This window comes from Adiantum capillus-veneris, chromosome 16 (genome assembly GCF_014529385.1).
Source record: "Adiantum capillus-veneris isolate H3 chromosome 16, ASM1452938v2, whole genome shotgun sequence".
Lineage (NCBI taxonomy): Eukaryota > Viridiplantae > Streptophyta > Polypodiopsida > Polypodiales > Pteridaceae > Adiantum > Adiantum capillus-veneris.
This window is the reverse complement of record NC_140946.1, coordinates 11,747,769-11,769,155: the sequence shown is the minus strand read 5'-3', so window position 1 is coordinate 11,769,155 and position 21,387 is coordinate 11,747,769. Positions and strand designations below refer to the sequence as shown.

Here is a 21,387-nt window from a genome sequence, read left to right as displayed (position 1 = left end):
CCAAAATTTTGATATATCTTCATTATTTTTTTGAAAAGCCTTGTAATTAAAGGTAGCCTCTGATTATAGACGGGCAAGCTCTGAGATGCTAAGTTGTAAAGTCTGCAAAAAGTCCGAGTCTTGTAAAGTTGGCCATTGGCCAAGAGAACCCTAGGTATAAATTGTATTTTGTAAAGTGGATAAAGGACACCTTATCATTATCAAGTTTTGAAGTATTAAGCGTTTAATCCTGAGAGTGACTACTCTTTGACAACTTGTAATCATCACATCTTGAGCTCTGGTAATGACATTTTAATTTTGAAACTTGCACTGTGTTCCTTGTCCAATGCTCTTTCATTCAAGTACATTCATTGTCCATTCTTTTGTGATTTGTGACTATGTGTTCGTAGACTAGAGCTGCTAATTTGAGTGTGTTAATGATTGTTTTTTGATATTTTGACCTTGTGAGAGTGATCCTAGACCCTAGGGCGACCTTTCTGGTATGTTCTGTTACGGTTTCCAGGACCTTGATCATGATGGATCGTGATTTTGATACCTCCTTGGAATACTACCAAACTCGGTAGGTTAGTGCCCCTGAGTGTCTTGGACATCATCCTAAATTTTTGTAGCATTTGGATTCCATTTGAGTGCCAAAACTGGTTGATTGAGTATAGTGACATAGAACATAGGTAAATTGCTAGATCTGAGAGCAATAGATTTGCATGTGCTAGAGATAGTGTTATTTTGTAGGTTCACTTCTTGAGGTTGACACCCTCAATGAGTCTCCATGCCCCATCCGAGTTACTTTTCTGATTATTGACATTATATTAGTGCCAGAAAGCTATGCTACAGACGTCCGTCGCAGTGACCCGCTAACATTGGCGCTAGACTTGGGCCTCACCAGGGATAGTGATCCTAAGAGGGTGAGTGACCTAGTCGTAGCTTTTGTACTTTGAGACCTTGATTTCAATTTCCACTTCATTATACTTTAGCAGTCAGACAACTAGACACGGGGTTTAGTGCTTGGTAGAGTCTAGAAGTCGAGGAATTGCTATATCTATTCTCGAGAGATAAAGAGGGTTGTGAGTGAGATAGCCAAAATCATTTTATTCTTTGATTTTCTCGTTATTTTTAGAGTGATGTATCGTTTTCTGTTTTGACTCAAAATCGTTTTGTCTATTTTTGTATCAAGTTTCAATTTAGTACTTACGAGTAGGGTAAGTAGGAACTACCTCCATCAAATTTGGGCGAAAACATTAGAGGAAAAAAGGGGGAAAACCATATTTTGGGCAAAACAACCATAAACTCTAAAAAATTGAAATTTTGATGTGGTTAGAACCTCAAATTGGATCTAAATTCAAAAGTAAGTGCAAAAAGGGCATAACTAAACCACATGGAGTAAATCTGGAAAGTTTCATGCAAATTGGTGCAGGAACATGGATTGCGATCCATGACCCCCTGACACAAACTGATACCAGTGGGTTCATAGTGATTCCAGATCAGAGGATACACAATTTTGGTGGAAAAATTGACATAGAAACTCAACCAAATCAAGAAAATTTGGCAAGGAATCCAAAAACCTTAGAAATAGACAAAAATTGGGGCCTTTTGACTTTTTGGTGTCCAAATTCAAACATAAGTGAATATGACCTCTACAGGGTCTGGACATATAGCTGACCAAATCCCATGACCCCCTGAAGCATTTGAACCTGAGATTTGAACAATGAAAAGCTGATACTATTTGGAACAACTTTTGTGAAGGCCATCATAGCAAAAACAACAAGAAACTGACCAAAACACCAAAATACAAGCTGTAAGCAAAAAAATTGCAAGCAGTCACAAAATTTGGCTTTTGTCAAGGTGAAAGAGCTTCAAATCCAAAAATATGTGGATAGGTGGACCCCACAGACTTCAAGTAGAAAACTGACCAAGTTTGGGATCCAGACACGGTGGAACATGGATCGCGATCTATGTACCCGTGCTAGTTTTTGGGACTTTCACCTCACAGACTTGTAGTAGAGAGCAACCCAAGAATTTTATCCAAGAACAAGAGTAGCGTAAAACATCCCAAAAAGGCTCAAACAAGGAGAAGTACGTCAAGTGCAAGTAGTTACAAAACAGGCTGATAAAGTGACTTTTGAAATACTTGAAGGGGATCAAACCAACTCAAATTCACTTAATAGTTATGAAGTGCCTGTGAGAAATCTGTGTGCCAAGTTTCAAGCAACTCTGGCATTGGGGTACATTGATTCTGATCCATGATCCCTTAACACAAAAAGTCCTTAGATTCATACCAGAGCTAGCTTTAGTCCTTGTGAACATAGGGGTGTTTTCAAAATTCAATATGGAGTTGTTTTGTGCAAATTGCAAGAAAAATAGGAGTTGAGTCAACAATTCAATGAAATTTTGATTTCGGTTGATTTTGACTAACCTAGTGGGTGTAAATCTATAGCCATCAAGAAAATTTTGTACAGTTTTTGTGGATTAAAATGTAAGTAACTTGCTTTTGATTGAGGGACCTAATGCACCATAAAAGATAACTGGTCAAGACTTTGCAAGTTTTGTTTTCTTGATGTCAGGGAAACTGTATCAAAATAGAAACCCTAGTAAGACCAATCAAGCCATATTTCGACCAAAGGTAGAGTCAACCAAGGGACCATACCTACCTTAGAGCCAATCTTGGAGGAGAGCCTTTCTGATACCTCTTTGGAGAGATCATACACCTATATGGCTGAGGGAGCGGGACCATCGCAACCTGCACCAAACCAAAAACTTTTGCACTTGCAATATCAATTTGAGAATGAGCAAGGAGCTCAAATCTATAAAGACGGTATGGATCGTTACTGCGCGTAAAAATTGAAGAGAGTCTTAGTGAGTTTGAGGAATCCCAATCCTCGAGCGAGTACTTCCGAGCGAACAAGAAACCGAGCGAGCATAAACAATGAAAAAGATTAGATCAAGATCTTAATAGTTACTCTACAGAGTATAGTGTAGCAAAGTAACCATGTTGAATCTCAAATAGTCTGAAACAAAAGAGCCATACTCTTCCTTTAATGTGTTTACACACATTAAAATAGTCTCAAACAAAATAGCCATACTCTTCCTTTAATGTCTTCACACACACATTGATACACAGTCATATCCTTGCTTCTGAACCATCTTGCTGAGCATATTCCAAAACTCTATTTGTGCAAACTTATTCTCCATGGTAAATTCACATGTTGCAATTGTCATAAGTCCGTGCACAAATAGATCAAAAGATGGTAACTCAGATGCCACATGTCCATCATAATGCATAGGTAGCTCTTGAACTTGAATGATATCCTTTGCTTGCTTGAGTGCCATGTGTAGGCTACTTTGTGAAGAAGGCATTGCATGTAGTATACCGACTACTCTGGAGGGTCCATCTAACTATTACTAGTGTGTCCTTCATTCCAATGGCTTGTGTGCTTTCAATAGCAATGAGAATCTTCCAGAATTGACATTGGCCATGATTGAGAAGGAAGATTTGTTCACCACTAGCAAGTTCAGTAGCCTTTATCTTCACCTACTCTCCCATTCGAGTTAATGGATGCAAATTGAATGCATTAGTTATTTCATAATGTTGTATCACAAAAGAGAATGAATGTGCATAGATGCTATTGTCAAACATAAGAAAAATCTTGCTGCCACATTGTTGTCCATAAATGGTTATGTGCCTAGCCATGGTTGGCTGCAGGATGAGGAATTTCAAACTCCAAGAAAACCTTTTCGAGCAATATAAAAAGAGAAAAACCCCACACAATACATAGAACTTAAATCATAATAGAAACATTTAGCATCAAATTACATATTACAATCTCTCTATCATCGTCTCTAAATGTGTAGAGCGTTCCTTATGGAGACTTTAATCATCCACCCTTATATTAGCTCCTTGATTATCCAAGGTTATGCTCCCTCCTTTGAATCACGGCTTGTGGCCTGCATCAATATTCAAACCATGGTAGATGCTTGGACAAGTAAAATTGTGTGTGTGTGTGTGTGCGCGCGCGCACGCGTACAATGTTGTGGAGGGGGAAGGAGGGTTTCTCAATACATAATATTATGGCAAAGTGCTTGTAGGGAAGTTAAACAAGAAGTAGATTTGGTAGATCGTATTGGTAGGTTGGAGCCAATATGAACAATGTGTATGTGCAATCTTTGGTGCTAGATTGTACCTTATTGAAATTGGAGATAATTTTTTTTGGGTGAGTGAATCCATTTTGTCTAGCTCGTAGAGAGCTCGCAAAAAAGATCTTTCAGCGTATAATCATGACACTTGAGAAACAAAGAGGAAAAGGAAAATATCCTTCACATCACATGTATCATGAAAAGAATATTTTTCATGGACTACGAACTCTTTTAGAGTTTTCATGGTGAGTTGCAAAAGAGGAGGCCCCAATCACAAGGACTTTGTGGCCAAGGGTGGGAGAGGTGATGAAGATCATAAGGTACTGTCGACATGAACGATAATCATCACTTGCATGAAACAGCTTGGCAATCACCTCTTATGCAATGCCTTTGCAATCACCTCGGCCCTATCTTTCGGCGAGAACAAAGGTGAAGAGTTTGGGTGTGTGTGTGTGTGTGTGTGTGTGTGTGTGTGTGTGTGAGAGAGAGAGAGAGAGAGAGAGAGAGAGAGAGAGAGAGAGAGAGAGAGGTTCTTCTTCCATAGTTGTGGGATCACAGCCGAGGAATCTTTTCTCAAAAACCAGTCTCTCTAGTCGTGCGTCAAAAATTGATATTTCAGCAATCCCTACCTCCACCTTCTTCTAGAGTTCCACAAAACTAGGTCTGATTCCGCCACTGGGCAACGAGCTCTGCATGGAAGGGGTATGCATGCTCTCAACCAATCTAGCCAATTACGCTCTCTCTCTCTCTCTCTCTCTCTCTCTCTCTCTCTCTCTCTCTCTCTCTCTCTCTCTCTCTCTCTCTCTCTCTCTCTCTCTCTCTCTCTTTGACTAAGTGTCGCCTCTATAAGTCACTCACAGTGCTCAGAAAAAACATAGGTTTAGTGTAGCAAAAACCTAGGTTTAGTGTAACCCCACCTACAAATTTTGAGATTTACCTCTAAAGTTTTATAGTTAAAGGTGAGAAACCTCCAAAATTTGAAAAAAATTAATGTAAATTGATGTAAAAACCTTCAGATTTAGTCAGTTTACCTCTATTGTTTCTAACATGTAGGTTTTGAGAAGTTTTTGGAAAAAAGTTTTTTTCAAGCACTGGTCAATCACTCTCAGTGGCCGAGTTTAATGAATTTTCAGTGTCGTGTCTCTTGCTCACTCGCAGGGATTCTCTCTGTCATGCACTCTCAGAGTCTTAGAAGCAAGTCCGACTCTCTCTCTCTCTCTCTCTCTCTCTCTCTCTCTCTCTCTCTCTCTCTGAAAAAACTTTAGAAAGACATTTCCAAAATATCAAATACAAGCCTGTCCAAAAGACTCAAAATTCCCTCAACGTCCATCCAATTGATGGCTTCAACCACAGTGGCAATGCTCGTAGCATGCGTCTTCTAAGAGTTCTACGATAGAAGTCAATGTTCATGAGCCTTCTTCCTCTCCTGGCTTATGCACTAATTAGACACCTCTTCACTTTCTAATAGCAAGAACACTGGTACGCTGATTCTGGTTCTGCATATCCTCGTTGCATCTAAACCTCTGTGGTGGCTCCCGAACTCTTCTTGCTATGCGGGATCTCACATGGACAATGTGAGAATGAATGGCACATGAAACGCGGTATTGCATTTTGGCGTAAAGCTTGGGAAGTGCGTACCCATCATAAAGGCAAGCATCTTGCACATCTCGCACAACAGCTTGTTCAACAATGGTCCTTACAACGAAATCGCTTGACAGCCTTGTCCTTGGGCACACATCACCCATAGCTAGAGCACCTAATGGGGTTGGTGTGGCCTCTTCCGTGCTTGTTACGTCCACCATTACGACACTTGACCACCATGACTGCTTATGCCGCAACTGCTTCGACTTCCTCTTGGGCGTGGATCTCTCTCTCTCTCTCTCTCTAAAAAAATCAACTCTCTCAAAGAGCGCGTGCCGGCGTGCAAGGGTCTCTCTCTCTCTCTCTCTCTCTCTCTCTCTCTCTCTCTCTCTCTCTCTCTCTCTCTCTCTCTCTCTCTCTCTCTCTCTCTCTCTCTCTCTCTCTCTCTAAAAAAACTCAACTCTATCAAAGAGCGCAAGGGTTTTTCTTTGTTTGTCTCTCTATCTCTCTATTTTTTAAGAAAATAGTTCAAATATTTTTGAAAATTGAAAATTTCTACTAGTATTTCGGTTTACATCTTTATAGGGCGGGACCTTGATTAAGAGAATTGCAAGCCGCCTAGTGGAACACGGAAAGAGAATTGTGGTAGTCTTAAGCTCCAGGGGCAGCCTGGGCGCCAGCGCTGTCGCTGTGAGAGGAGGGATGAAGGGCGAAGCCGGCCAAGTCACGCGCCTTGCATCACATCCCATTAGCCACGTCCTGGATGCGGAATCGGGTGTTGTCCAACTGCTGGGAAACGTCAGGGTGTCTACCCACAACACCACAGAAACAACCGCTATGGCTACCCCTGCGGCTATGAGGGGGCCTGCTGTGCACAACGCCATCAAGAAGCCTACGGGCACCAACATTGGGCTTAACAGGAGCAGCAACAGTGCCATCACTGCTAGCACCACCACCACCACACCCGCCACCACCACACCCGCCACCACCACACCCGCCCCCACTAGGAGCGTCACAAACCCTACCACCTGACTCGACGTTGGCTTGCGCTTCTGTAGGTGCTGCATCAGCTCCCACGTCTTCTTCTCCACTTGCTCCTGCGCTTCAGCTGCCATCTCCCACTGTGCTCAATTGCGGAAATATTTTCTACTCTAAAGCCGCCCCCCTTAGAAATATAACTCTGCAGGTAACTGAAGCGAAGCCAATGGTTCCAATTCTTAATTCTCTCTCTCTCTCTCTCTCTCTCTCTCTCTCTCTCTCTCTCTCTCTCTCTCAAAACTCAACTCTCTCAACGAGCACGCGCCGACGCGCGCTCTTTGAGAGAGAGAGAGAGAGAGAGAGAGAGAGAGAGAGAGAGAGAGAGAGAGAGAGAGAGAGAGAGAGAGAGAGAGAGAGAGAGAGAGAGAGAGAGAGAGAGAGAGAGAGAGAGAGAGAGAGAGAGATTCGCGTGTGTAGGCCACAGAGGCACGCCATCGCCGCGAGCTGCTTTGGGGTCTTTGACGATGGCTTGCAGTAGCAACAAAACAGAGCCATGCAGGTGCCCTCTTCTCTCTCCTCCTGCGAGGCCTCCTCTCTGCGTGGCCTCTCTTTGGCTCCTCCCTTGAGGCCCCGATCTTGATCGCCGCGTTCTTTCTCTGCTCCTCATCACACTCTGAAGGTCATGGCTATGGCGCCCAAAAACAAGGTGAATGCATATGATTCTGATTGGAACAAAACATGGTTTGGAGCCGGGATGTTTGCCAAAAATACGGAGGCGCACCTATGAACATTGTGCAGAAGCTGGAGAAGAAGAAGCTTCTTAGCCAAGTAGAGAAGGCAGGGCTTCTTTCAAAGGCAGAGAGTGCTGGAATCACTCTCTCCTCAATAGAGAAGATGGGTTTGTTGTCGAAGGCCGAGGATCTTGGTTTGTTGAGCTTTGTAGAGAGCTTTGCACCATCGTCACCTGCACTTATCGCATCTCTGTCATTGCCTCTCATTGTCCTATCTATTGTGACATTGGTTGTAGTACCCGATGATAGCACGGCTCTTGTTGTGGCTCAAACTACCTTTGCTGGGCTTCTGGTTGCAGTCGCTGGAGCTTTATTTGTCGGCTCCATTGTCCTCAGTGGCCTCCAAGAAGATTGATGAGAAAAACAGCCTTTTGTCTTTTCTAAGCGGATGTGGCTCATCCGTTCCCTTGCGGTTATGTATGTAAATGTGGTGCATTTGTCGGCTCCATTGTCCTCAGTGGCCTCCAAGAAGATTGATGAGAAAAACAACCTTTTGTCTTTTCTAAGCGGATGTGGCTCATCCGTTCCATTGCGGTTATGTATGTAAATGTGGTGCATTTAAAAGTCAAATGCGTGTATTATGGATAGCTTCGTCATTCGATCCTCAGTAAGACTCAGTGGACCTGCTTACTCAAACCTTAGACTTGTATGTAATTTTATTGATGTGTGTACTGCTTCCAGTCAAGAGAGAGAGAGAGAGAGAGAGAGAGAGAGAGAGAGAGAGAGAGAGAGAGAGAGAGAGAGAGAGAGAGAGATACCTCTAGTATCTACCCTACTAGCTGCCATGGCCGTGTTTGAGGGTAAATACGCAGCTGAGCTTATTGCCACTGCCAAGTACATTGCGACCCCTGGCAAGGGCATCCTGGCAGCCGATGAGAGCATAAGGACTGTTGGGAAGCGTTTGGCAAGTATCTTGGGGGATTCACCATGGAAACCTTACCGCACCACGTAAGTGCAGGGGAGGGGTTTTTTTTTACAAGTTACATAAGCGTATAAGTTAGGGGCAGGCCCCCAATAATTTATATCCCAAGATTAAAAATAAGGGAGGGGGTATCATATTTATGGAGGGGAGGGAGTGAGAAAAGGGGAAAATGAGAAGAATTTTTTGTGTTTCAAAATCATGGCTTCCCAAAAGAGTCTTCCCTCGAACTTGTGAGTCAATAGCTACAAAGATACATGCAAGAACAAACATTGCTTTGTATCAATTGCTTGTTTTGTGATTATAGTTCATTTGTTGAGGGATGAAAGCTATAAAGAGTTTGTATAGATGCAAATTTACATGGTGAACCTAGAACAACTTTATAACCAATTTAGATGCGTCAAAATTGAATGAGTAGCTAGAGTGTAGGTTGAACAGGCATATAGTTTGAAAGTAAAACTAAGACAGATTGAGGGTACCTCTAGCTATCAATAGAAGTGGTTCCTTAGTACTTTGCCAGTCATTATGCTACATGCTCTTTGACTAGTTTTACTTAGTTAGATCATGTGAGACCTAAATTTTATATGTAAGATAGGGGTATGGTAGTTTTTTTGCATTGATTGTCGTTAAGCCTCGAAAGGGGGGTCATATTCTCTAGTATTAGTCGTACATAGAGGTTTTATCAAAGTTGTCCGCTCGCAGGTGGCGTCCCGTTTTGTATATAGAGTGAATCCCCCGGGGCAAGTATACATGTGGAGAATGTAGAGTCAAACAGGAAAGCTCTCTGGGAGCTTCTTTTTACTGCCCCAGATGCCCTCCAGTACCTTTGTGGTCTCATTCTCTTTGAGGAAACCCTCCATAAAAAAATAGCGAGTGGCAAGCCGTTTGTGGAGTAGTCCCCATCATCAAGGTAGATAAGGGCACTATCGACCTTGCAGACACTGACGGCGCGGTGAGACAACCACTTAGGGATTGGACGGCCTTGCCCAACGCTGCCAGCAACATTATAATGCTGGAGCCCGATTTGCGAAGTGGAGAGCTGTGCTCAAGAATATTGGTCCAACTGAGCCGTCTCCTCTTGCCATACTTGAGAATGTCAATGGGTTGGCTCGCTATGCCATCATATGCCAAGAGAATGGTCTAGTCCACATTCTTGAGCTTGAGATTCTTGTGGATGGGCCCCATGATATTAAGAAATGTGTTGCCGCCGTGACGGAGATTGTGCTTTTGCTGCTGTCTACAAGGCTTTGAGAGATCATCATGTACTCTTGGAGGGCACCTTGTTGAAGCCAAACATGGTTACTCCTCGCTCTAAAGCGCCAAAGACAACCCCTCTGGAGATAGCCAAATACACAGTACAAGCACTTCAAAGGACGATTCCTCATGTTGTTCTTGGTGTCATGTTCTTGTCGGGCGGTCAAAGTGAGGAAGAAGAAACTTTGAATTTGAATGCCATGAATGAGCTGGATACCAAGAAGCCATGGACACTTTCTTTCTCATTTGGACGAGAATTGCAAGCCAGCACTTGGAAGACTTGGGCTGGAAAGGAAGACTTGGGCTGGAAAGAAGGAAAAAATTCCTGCAGCACAAGCTGCTTTGCTTGCCCGATGCAAGGCCAACTCTGAGGCTGTCCTTGGCAAATATGTTGGAGATGCTGCTAAGGGTTTTGGCACTGATGAATCGCTTCATGTTGCCAACTACAAGCTCTCCTATGCATGAGCTGTTGAGTTTTGATTGCAATGCTGTTTCATGTTCTGTAATAATGTTTAGGTGCGAGGATGGCTGTAGAACGAATCAAATGGGCCATTTTTTTGAGGTTTATGTAACGGGCATCTTTATCATGATTTAATTTAGCTATTGTTTATTCCTAGTAGAGAGAGAGAGAGAGAGAGAGAGAGAGAGAGAGAGAGAGAGAGAGAGAGAGAGAGAGAGAGAGAGAGAGAGAGAGAGAGAGAGAGAGAGAGAGAGAGAGAGAGAGAGAGAGAGATAGATAGATAGATAGATTTTATTATCATCCTCGGAGGTCAAATATGACCTATGGGACCAAAGTTACATGTGATGTAGTATGTGTATGGCTGATGAGTGACTCTCGATGCTCCAAAATTGTAGTGATGAGAGTCGCAATGGAGAGCCCACACTTTGGCTGGGAGAGGAAAGTGTGTAGGTCTAAGTTATGGCTGAAAATGTGAGAGAAGCAAGTTCGGATGTGATCAAAAGCTGAGCACTCTAGTAGTGTGTGGTACTCAGACTCTCGAACTTGCAGTGAGCATAATGTGCACAATCGATTTGACTCTTCTCCATTGCCCCAACGCCCTATCTCGCATCGAAGGAAATGGGAGCTAAGCCCAATTGCTGCGATAGTGCGTATCGCGGACAAGGGAATAGGCTCAAGCATGTAAGTGTGAGTACGATTTCCTCTCTCAGCGAAGAACATGGTTTTGTAGTTGGGGGCAATATAGGTGGTGTAATGTATGAAGCGTGACCCACCGGATTTCTCCCAAGCCGTAATACATTGGCGTTGTAGAAAAGCTTCATTCACTTGAGAGTCAATTGAAGCATCATGTAGCAAGTGTAATGCATCCCATCTCCCAAACCACTTCTTTATGTCTTGCATCCATCCCATGCTCAAGATCTTGCTTTTATGCGTCTTTTGAACTTTTTTGCTTGCTTCCCATGCAATTGTAGGAAGTCGATGTGAGGGGTTTTGACGCATCTTTATCATGTACTCCACAACCCTTTCCATGCCCATAACCTCAATTGGAAGAGATCCCGACTCAAGAAGTAGGAGCATATATGGTGTTTGTGTCTTAACTTGGAGAAAGTTTGTAAGAAAACGCTTTTGGACATTCTCAAACTCTTTCCAAGTAGACTTTGAGATGCTCCCGCCCCACACTTCAACTCCATAAAGAAGAACTGGTGTCACCAATGCATCAAAAAGATACTTCTTGAGAACCCAACACTTGATGTTTCCCGCATTACACATGTTCTCAAATGCATAATATGCTCTCTTTCCCGCTTCCAAACGACGCATAGCACATTCATGCCACTTGTGATTGGATGGAACCTCAAGGCCAAGGTACTTAAAGCTCTCAGCAACTTCAAGTGTCTCGTTGTTGTACACAATGCATGGCTTCTCCTTATGGTTGGTTTTCACAAGCATAACCTTTGTTTTGGATTCATTTACAATCAGCCCACTATGCAAGCAAAAGTTCTCAAGGACAACCATAAGCTTTTGTGCATCTTCTAAAGTGTGTGCTAGAAGCACTACATCATCCGCATACAACAAAATCATGATTACCGCATTGCAAATAGTGACCTCTTCAATGCCTTCTTCTTGCATAAAGTCAAGTACCATTTGTTCCAATTGATCGATGCATAGACCAAAGAGAGTTGGTGACAATGGACATCCTTGTTTAACCCCAATAGTGCTTACAAAAATTTCTGAAATTTCTCTTCCCATGCGCAATTGACAAATCACCTTCTCATAGATTCGAGAAACCGCAAGCATAAACTCACTTGGCACTTGGAGTTCTTCCATCCTTCTCCACAAATTGTTACGTGGAATCATGTCAAAGGCTTTCTTAAAGTCCACAAAACAACAATACAATCGCTTGCCTTTCAACAGACTTTCCTCCATGAGAACACGAAGAGTGACAAGATGATCAATGGTGCTATGGCATCGACGAAAACCCGCTTGTCCCTTTGCACGCTTGTCATTCTCTTCAGCCCAATCACTCAATTTCATCTCCATTATGCACCCAAACGACTTTTCCATAAGAGACCCAATCATTATAGTCCGGTAGTTGCTTACATTCTTTACATCCCCTCCTTTATGCAAAGGCTTAACCCAATTAGTACTCCAATCATAAGGCATACCATGTTGAAGTGCAAGGTTGAACATATCACACATCCACTCATGGGTAGAATATCCCGTCCATTTGATCATCTCCGGCTTGATACCTTGAAGATCTCCCGCTTTGCGAGTGGCCAACTTTTCAAGCCCACCGCATACATCCTCAATAGTAAAAAAAGACGGCATACATGGGAGTGAACCGCAGGTATTGACATAAAAAGAGTATGGGAATTTGTGTCGACAATCAAGGAAGATGGAGTGGCATGAGTTACGTATCTACAGGGCAAGCCACACACAGAGATTGTAATCACAGAGAGAGTAGTGGCAGCTGCACTAGACCAGAAATGCATTAAACGCATGAGATATGTACTCCCCCTCGACCCCCGATCTAAACAAAGGGTGACCATAGTACATTTAGAGACCATAGCCAAAAATCTTGAAGCGGATGAACACTTCAGACTTAGATTTAAGTGGATATACCCATGCATGCCTAGAGTAATCATCAATGAAATTCCCGAAGCACAGGTTATTGCCTAAGGATGGAGGTTGTATAGGCCCACAAACATCACTATGCACAAGTTGCAACCTACATGTAGCCCTTGCTGAAGAATCCTTTGGAACTTTTGAACATTGCATCTTACCAAAAATACAACCTTCACAAACATGCTTCACATGTGATTCAAGAGGCCGCAAAGAAGCAACCATATCAGATTTCTAAAAAACTAGCAAACTGACAAAATTCAGATGCCAAAACGTGCATGCCGAAGTTTTATATTTGAGACAACCTTTGAATTTACAATTGCATTTGTAACATCATGCCCAAACTTGTCATATAAGTGCGCTTACATAGCCCACGTCACAAAATGCCCGATGCAACAATTTCATAATCGAAACAAGATCATGAACTGTAGATCTGTCGTCCACAAATTTGACAACAAGACCAAGTCTAGCAAGTGCATATACACATAAAAGGTTCTTTTTAATCCCAGGTGCATAAAGTGCATCAACAAGTGTAAAAGAACTACCATTTTTAGCAATTAGCACAATCTTTCCAACTCCCTTGACCCAATAAGAGGCATTGTTGGCACAAGTGGGCAAATTCCCATGAGGATATCCTTGAGAGAGGCAGACAAGTCCCGATGTGAGGTAATCTACTTTGGAGTACCACACATGTAAAGCTACAGAAACTCACATACATGCATCATGGATAGAAGGAGCATAAGTTCATTCTGCACTAAATGCCCACTCTACATCTACAATAGCATCACAATCTCCTTTCACAAAAGATTCTACAATAGCCGCACTTGTAGTAGAACCTGCATCTTTCTTCTTGGCCTCTTTTTCCTTCAAATTTGGACACTGCTTAATCATGATCATTGGCTTGCAAGAGAGAGAGAGAGGGGGGGGAGAGGCCGACGGAGGCTCAAGAGAGAGAAAAAAGTTGAGGAGAGAGGAAAATAACCTTTTTGGAATCTATTGTCGGATTCCAAAACAACACTCGCCAAAAAATGCTCGCCAAAAAATATTCCCCACTATGAAGCCTGGGAGGATGCAACTTGCTCTAATAATAATTGTTGGAAATAGGGTTGCAAGGAAACACACACATCTTGGAGAAGAGGAAGGAATCTCAAGGCATATAAAAGAGAGAAGTATTACTTAGTGTGCAATGGAAAGATAAGATAGCCCTAGAGTGATGGGCATATATACAATGCACTTACTTTGGGAAGTATTGCTTACAATGATCTATGCTACTAGCTGGTATAGTTTTTGAACGTATAGTTTTTGTTCAAAAACTGCTTAGAAAAGGTACCGGGATCGCAATCCATGTTCCATCACTTCTAGAGCTAAATTTTGGCTTGCTGATTACTTATGATATCTGTAGCCTACTTCCAAAAATTTTCTGGATTTGATCACTTTTTGGCAATCAAAGTGAGTTTTTGTGTATGCTTTGCAATTTTTTGACTACTTTTTTTATTTTTTCTCTTTTGGCCAAACTTTTCAAAATTGTTGCTAATGTACCTTTTGGGAAAAGTGTTTCAAATAGTCTTAGCTACCTACTGCTCAAATCTGAGCCAAAAGTCATGGCAAGGCACATGGATCACAATCCATGTTTGACCTCATTTTGACATGAGACTTGGTCAGCTGGTTGTCTATGCTATGTTGATCCTAATCCCCAAAACGTTTTGAATTTGGGTCACTAAAAGTTGAAACCCCCCAAATTTTGGTCAATTTTGCAAGATTTTGCCCAGTTTTTTTTTTTTAAGTGTGTTTTTGGTTTCAATTTGATCCCAAATTTTGGTTTTTGTTGCTTGGAAGACGTATCTGCCTGATGGTCTCAGTTTCTGCTCAAAGAGTCTCAGGGGTACATGGGTCACGATTCATGTTCCACCACAGAACTAGATGAAATTTCTCACATTTCTTCTCTTGTGAGTTTATTGATACACTTTGGCACCAACTTTTTGAGTTTTGATCAGCTTTTAGGCTCTGACCATCAAATTTTCTATTTTTTAGACTTATGGTCTCTTTTACCAAAATATGGTTTTTAGCAGTTTTTGCCATGAATTTTCAGGCCAAATGTGATGGTGATAGTTGCTACTTACCCTACTCCTAGCTACTGAAATGAATCTATGAACATTAACAAATAGAACTGTAAAAATTGAAACCGGAATGGAATATGGAACAATACTTTCAAAGCATCAAGAAATTTGAAGAATGAACTTTCTTTTGTATCTCCCTCACAACTCTTTTTGCCTCTCAAGAGTAGATCTAGCAAGTCCTGACTTCTAGCCTCTACCAATCACCAAACCTCGTGTCTAGCTGCTTCACTATTAAGGTGTAAACATAATGGGTAACAAAATATTTTGAAAAGAAGTCTCTAAATACGACTAGGTCACTCACCACCTAAGGATCATTCCCCTGCAATGCTACCCATGGGTCGCCCCCATATTTGGCTTGTGTAACTCCGTTTGTTTATGGCCTAAGATATTCCCCGTCCCATTAATCCTCATTGTATTGTATTTGCATGGGAATCTAGTGTCATCTTTTGATACCCCTTTAAGGCTGTAATTGATGACCCTTATTAAAGTTTGATTGAGTGGGTTGTCCCTATATATGGATTGACTCAATCATATCGCTTATGCATATTATCTTCTTCATTATATATACTAAACAATGGTGAGCCATCATCTTTTGGGTGAGGGTTCATCAATTTCCACATCTCTCTCTCTCTCTCTCTCTCTCTCTCTCATCCATAGGAAGGGTTACCAACTTGCATGTATAATCCCTTTCCACATTTTTCTGAAAAAATAAAAATAAGAAAGTATTCTAGGGCAAGTAATTTATTTTAACATTTCTTTTAATAAAATGAAAATAATAAGGAAGCATTGTCATCGAATGTTCGCCTAAAACCAACCTTTAGTGCATTTTCAAATGGCTAAAATTGCTAGAATCTGAGCTTGCCTTGAAAATAGGTAAAATTTTACACGTTCTAGTATTAAAAGCGGCAAATCCTTCAAATTTTGACCTAAAACCCAAAAAAGTTTCAAGAGCCAGTTCACATGCAAGACATGCATAAAAAATGCTCGCAACCAACAACCAAAGGTGTTTGTGTTCACATGAGGAGAAAGACGCTGCAGAGTTTGTTTGTCGTTTTCCTCAACTTTTCTAGGATGAACAAACGGAAAAGAATTTTGTTCGATTGTCTTTGTCATTTTCTCTGGTCCTATGGGCAAGAGCTGGCACACAATTTGTTCACAACTTGCATGCAACTTTGCTGGTGAGTTTCTCCATGAGAATTTGCGGGGTTTGCAACTTGTTGTACACAAGTTGGGAACCACCCCCACATGAACTAACACTAAGGGCCAACTCACATGGAATATTGGTTGCCAACAAGTTCGCAATTGCACATTCCTCTTGCTCTATTCACGTGCCAACAGTTTTCTTTGCAATGCAAGTAAGAGAGAGGAGAGAGAAAGGCCTTAACTTGGTAAAAAATGCATCACTTCCTTTAGTGTAAATCAACATTGAGTGGAGACCCACCTTGTCGTATATGTCATTGCCTACTTGATTCACCCCTTGGAGGTGGGGCAGAAGTGCAACTGGTTTGCAACCAAGAACTCGCTACCTCCAAGCATCCTGTTCCTCACGGGAATAGGAATAGGTTGGCAACCTAGCCACTACGTGAACTAGCTCTAGGTGTGCCCTTTTCCCAGAAAAAAAGTTTTGGGAAAATTACCAAAACACCCCTCTAATTTGTGGAGATTCCCAAAATTCGCAAAATTCCCTTGTATCTATTTTGGTTGGATTTTTAAAGATTTCCTAATCTTTATTCCTTTTTGACAATTGAGATCCGATTTTTGAGCGCCTAGCATGTAAATTGTCACAAATTTATATCGCAAAAAACGGTGATTATATCTACAAATAATGAAACAATTCATATCCAAAGCCTACATAACCAATTCAAATTCTAGTTTTAGCATCTTGTATGATAGACAATTGGTCTTCTTATGAAAAGCTACATAATGTTTTGTTTTTGGGAAAATTTACTCTCACAACCAGGGATATTTTTGGAATTTTGGAAAATTTGAAGGACATTTTGAGAATTTATGACAAAATATTGGGGGTATTTTGGAATTTTTTGAAATTGACGGGTATTTTGGTGATTTTCCCAAAAGCTTTTGGTGAGCCCTCTCCTACCCTATGCATGGTTTGAAAACGAGAAATGGGTAGCAGCTTCTGGACTTCAGGCAACGAAGCTACCTTGTCTCACTGGAAAAGTTTAAAGAGAGAGCAATGTGTTATCCATATTTAGGGGGGTGGGCTCGGCTCCAGGCTGTGTTTTGGGCGGGTGTATGGCTGCGTGTTATCCTCCTCTCTTCCATCCGCAGCTTGGGAGCCTACACGTGAGCCCAATGCCGTAGGAACACCTCTCTCTCTCTCTCTCTCTCTTTGTCTCTCTCTATGTGACTGCATCTCTCTCTTTCTCTTTTCTGAGCTCTCGACATTTCTTTTTTGGGATAAAGTAGGAATTGAATTAAGAGATAAGTTGGAAGGTATACAAAGTCCCACATGAAGGGGTGTAAGGTGTGAACTTTGTCCTAGAGTACTAGAGTATGATTCAAGGAGAGGCAAGGTGGAATTCTCCACATGTATTGGTGCAAGGCCGTAGAGCTACTTAAAGCTCATTTCATGAATGAATAAATCAATTCCATTTTGCATTACATCTCTTGTCATAAAATCTAATATCTAATATCTAACCAACCCAAATGATTTTCTCATATTAAACTGATCACTTAATGTGGGAGAATAAATAGGAACAAGGGTTAAGATATAGACATGTGCTTATAGATCTATCTCAACACGGGGCCAATGGTAAAGGGGCCCAAATAAGAGTTAGTCTATCAAAGAGCAAGGTTAACCAATGCAGCATAAGACCTTAGGGCTAGCTTCATTGAAGACCTCCAATAATGTGTGTAAAACTCCTTTGACCTTAGGTAAGCTAGGGCTGAGCTTGAGGCGGGAACCCGACCCAGCTTGAGATGCTTGTCCTGCTTGTCATGCTTGATGACTGAGGTGCTTGATGATTGAGGTGCTTGAGATGCTTAATGTGCTTGACATGCTTGAGATGCTAGGGTTGTACTTGAGGAGAGAACCCAACCCAAGCTTAAAGTGCTTAAGGGCCAAGGGAACTGGGCCTATGCATGAGGGGCTCGAGGTGTCAAAAAGTCAAATATTCAATCCCTACAAGGAGGGGGCGAGCCCTAAATGAGGGGGGATGAGAGAGAACTCCCACACACTCAAACAAGGCATGCATGGTACAAAGAAAGCAAAAGGGACACTTGTCAAGTTCCTCCTCATGTTGCCCTCATGGTGTGCCTGAAGCCTATTGGTTGGCGACCCAAGGGGTCCAATGATAATTTAGGAGATTTAGTTAATTGATTTTGCATTTATCAAGCCCTATCTCTCAAAGGGGAAAGGGGGACACTTGTCCCAAGGCTACCCTTGCTGCTTGTAATGCCTCCTGCTTGTGATTGGCTAGGCCTGGAGGGGTCCAATGAGCTTCACGCATGAGCTACAAGGGGGGTCGACCCAAGCAAGCTAGGGGGTATACTCACCCACACACACTCACAAACACTCTCATTGTGTGCTATGCAAAGTGCAAGAGCTCCCTCTCCTTCTCCAAGCAAGTAGAGGTTGAGAGCCTACACCAACACTCTTGTCTATGGAGTGCAAATCCAACCAAGAGCCATGCTTCAATGCTTAAGCTTGACATCTGCTTGTTTTTCATTACTATGCTATTATGTATGCTAGCAAGACGAGTTATGATAAGTGAGGAACTAATTATTTCTCCTATGAAATGTTTCTTCTTCCTCTTCCCTACCCTCATTCCCTGCTAGCTCTCTCCACCTTCGAAGGTGTTTGAGGTCTTGGGACTGAGGCTTGGGATAGTTAAAGATTTCTTCAAGTTTATGTTATGATTGTGATGCATGAAGCTTTCCATCTTCATAGAATCATCTAGGTCACAAGGAACACAAAGATTGTATTGTAACAAGTCTCTCTTAATGGGAGAAATCATAATACAAATGCCTATTGGGGGACCGGCTCCACATAAATCAGGTCCTCAACTGTTGTCATGTTCTCTAAATTCTCTCTCTTGCAAAAGTATTGTTCATGCCAAGTTAACTAATTGCTATGATTATGTTGCTATCTTCAATTATGTTCACCCGCTATGCTCACAAAGTCATTTCTCAAAAGTACTCTCATTAATTTCCGGTACTCTCAAGTTAAATAGGCCAATTCCATTACATTGGTATCAGAGCATTTGGTTTCTCTTTTCTTGCTTAAGAAGAGAGGTCCTTAAGTAGCCTATAAATTGTTGATGTTGTTAGTTATATTAGGGTAAGTGGAACTGGCATTTATTATCGGTTTTGTTGAAGCCCACTATGTGGGATATGGTGCACACCTCGGGAGATTTGGACTTAATAATGGAGTTTTTCTAGACTTGCCTACGGCTTTACCATTATTGAGCCATAAGAAGTCTGAAAGCGCCGGCCCTGGCAATTCTGCTATGTTAGACCTACTCCTCTACTCTCTATAATTAACCACTTCGAGCCATGGGTGTAGATACTTCAGAGCCAAATTTCAAAGGCTAAGAGGAGTGGCAACTAAGGTTTTGAATTGCCAAAGCATACACTAAGTACACAAATTTTGTTAACATGGCTGACAATAATCAAGAGAGTAGAATGAGCATTGATAGGTTTGATTTTGCACATGAAGGTGCTAATGATGATGATCCCATGCTTGTGAATTATCTTTTCACTAGGTTGCAGCAAGCTATGGACAACCCTGATTTGCAAGCCAAAGTTACTCAACAACTTTGTGCTTATGGAATTTCCCTTCCTCTCCAAGAGGAGAGAGAACTTAGGAGGCCTCTTGAAGAGACCCCCCAAAAGAAGACTCTCTCCCATTCAAGAGGAGGAATCCAAAGAGCAAAAAAGCAATGAAAGTTTAAGTTCCTCTGAAGATGTGGCTCCATGAAGACGGCGGTCTAGACGATCGCCCACTCCTCCCAAGCGGAAAAGATCAACACATAGTCCTTCTCCTCGTCACTCCGAAAGGGAAGAGAGGAAACAAAGGAAGAAAAGGGCTAGGAAGAGGTCACCCTCTTCTCCTTCTTCTTCACCATCCTCCTCTTCCGACAAAAGCAACAACTATTCTCCTAGAGAATACAAGAGGAGAGGACATTGAAAATCCTACCCTACATGGAGAAGGTCACAAAAGCTAAAGAAGTTCAAGGAGGGAGGAAATAGTATCTCTTTTCTCACCTATGATGGCACCTTTGGTGCTACCGGCAAAGTGTTGGCCTTCATCCAGCAATTTGATGCGGCCTTTGGAGATGAGGGCTTCACAGAGTCCTCCAAGCTACGCCATGTAGCTATGCACTTCCAAAACTCAGCTCGTCAATGGTGGGCTAGCCTTCGTGGCAATGGTGAAGCCCCAAAGACATGGAAAAATCTACGAGTTTCTATCATGAAGCAATTCCTTGCAAGCGATGCAAAGGACAAAGTGCTTACCAAATGGCGTAGCTTGAAGCTTCTCTCTCATGAGTCTATCCACAAGTATGTAGACAAGTTTTGGGATTTACATCTCAAGGCTATTGTCTTTCAAAAGATAGACTTTGCCGAGAAAAGGCAGCAATTCTATGCGGGATTACCTGAAGAGATGGCCAAATACATCAACTCTCAACGGCCTGGTACTATTAGCAAAGTAATCCATCAAACCATGGTTTCTTCAGCATCAATTTCCATCAAGGGGCTAGACGTAATGTCAAGCCCATGGAAAACAAAGACAAAAATTATGCAAAGGGGAAAACCAATGTTCAAAATTCTTCCCAAGGCACTTCTAACAACAACAACAACAATCGATCCAAGGAGAAGGGAGTTTACAAAGGTAAAAACAAACTCTCTCCTGAAGAGCTTGAAGATTTTTGCAAGGACCATAAGTGTTTCAAGTGTGGGGAGCAAGGACATGGCTATTGTTCTTGCCCAAAGAAGAATACTCACAATGAGACTCCTAGGGCTTCCACCATTGAAGCTCCAAAAGAGGATGCTCATTGCAAAGGATCATCACTTTCCTATGCTTGGGGAAAGGTAAGAGAGCATGATTCCTTCATCTTGTTTGACCCTGGATCTACTCACAACATCATATCAACGAAGTTGGCCACCAATTTGGGCATTCAAGCTTTTGAGATGGGAGCTATGGTAACGGATGACACAGCTTTTAAGGGACAGCAAGCCTCCGTTACTCCCTTGATTGGGAAATTGAGGCTTCGTCCAAAGCTATGTCGACAAAGAAGACTTCTTCATCTCTCCTCTCCAACATGAGGATGCTATCCTAGGGGCGCCATGGTTTGATCGCATGGCTGCCAACATGAAGTTCCTTGAAAGGAGAATCTCCTTCACCTACAGGGTAAAGGCCACGTATATAGATGCTAGTGAGAGTGGTCGCACTATTCCAATTGTAAATCCTCTTGCTTTTGATATGTCAATAAAGAGCTCAGTTTCTGCGTACATGATTTCTGTCAAAGAGTCTCTTAAAGATCCTAATGTTTCATCAAATGTAAATGGTAGGAATCAAGA

General features: G+C 42.1%; 2 pseudogenes; both read left to right on the top strand.

Moving 5' to 3' along the window:
- Window positions 1-7,237: 7,237 nt before the first annotated feature.
- Window positions 7,238-7,836, top strand: LOC147438577 (uncharacterized; annotated as a pseudogene).
- Window positions 7,837-8,262: 426 nt separating this feature from the next.
- Window positions 8,263-10,116, top strand: LOC147438576 (fructose-bisphosphate aldolase, cytoplasmic isozyme pseudogene; annotated as a pseudogene).
- The last annotated feature ends 11,271 nt before the right edge of the window (window positions 10,117-21,387 follow it).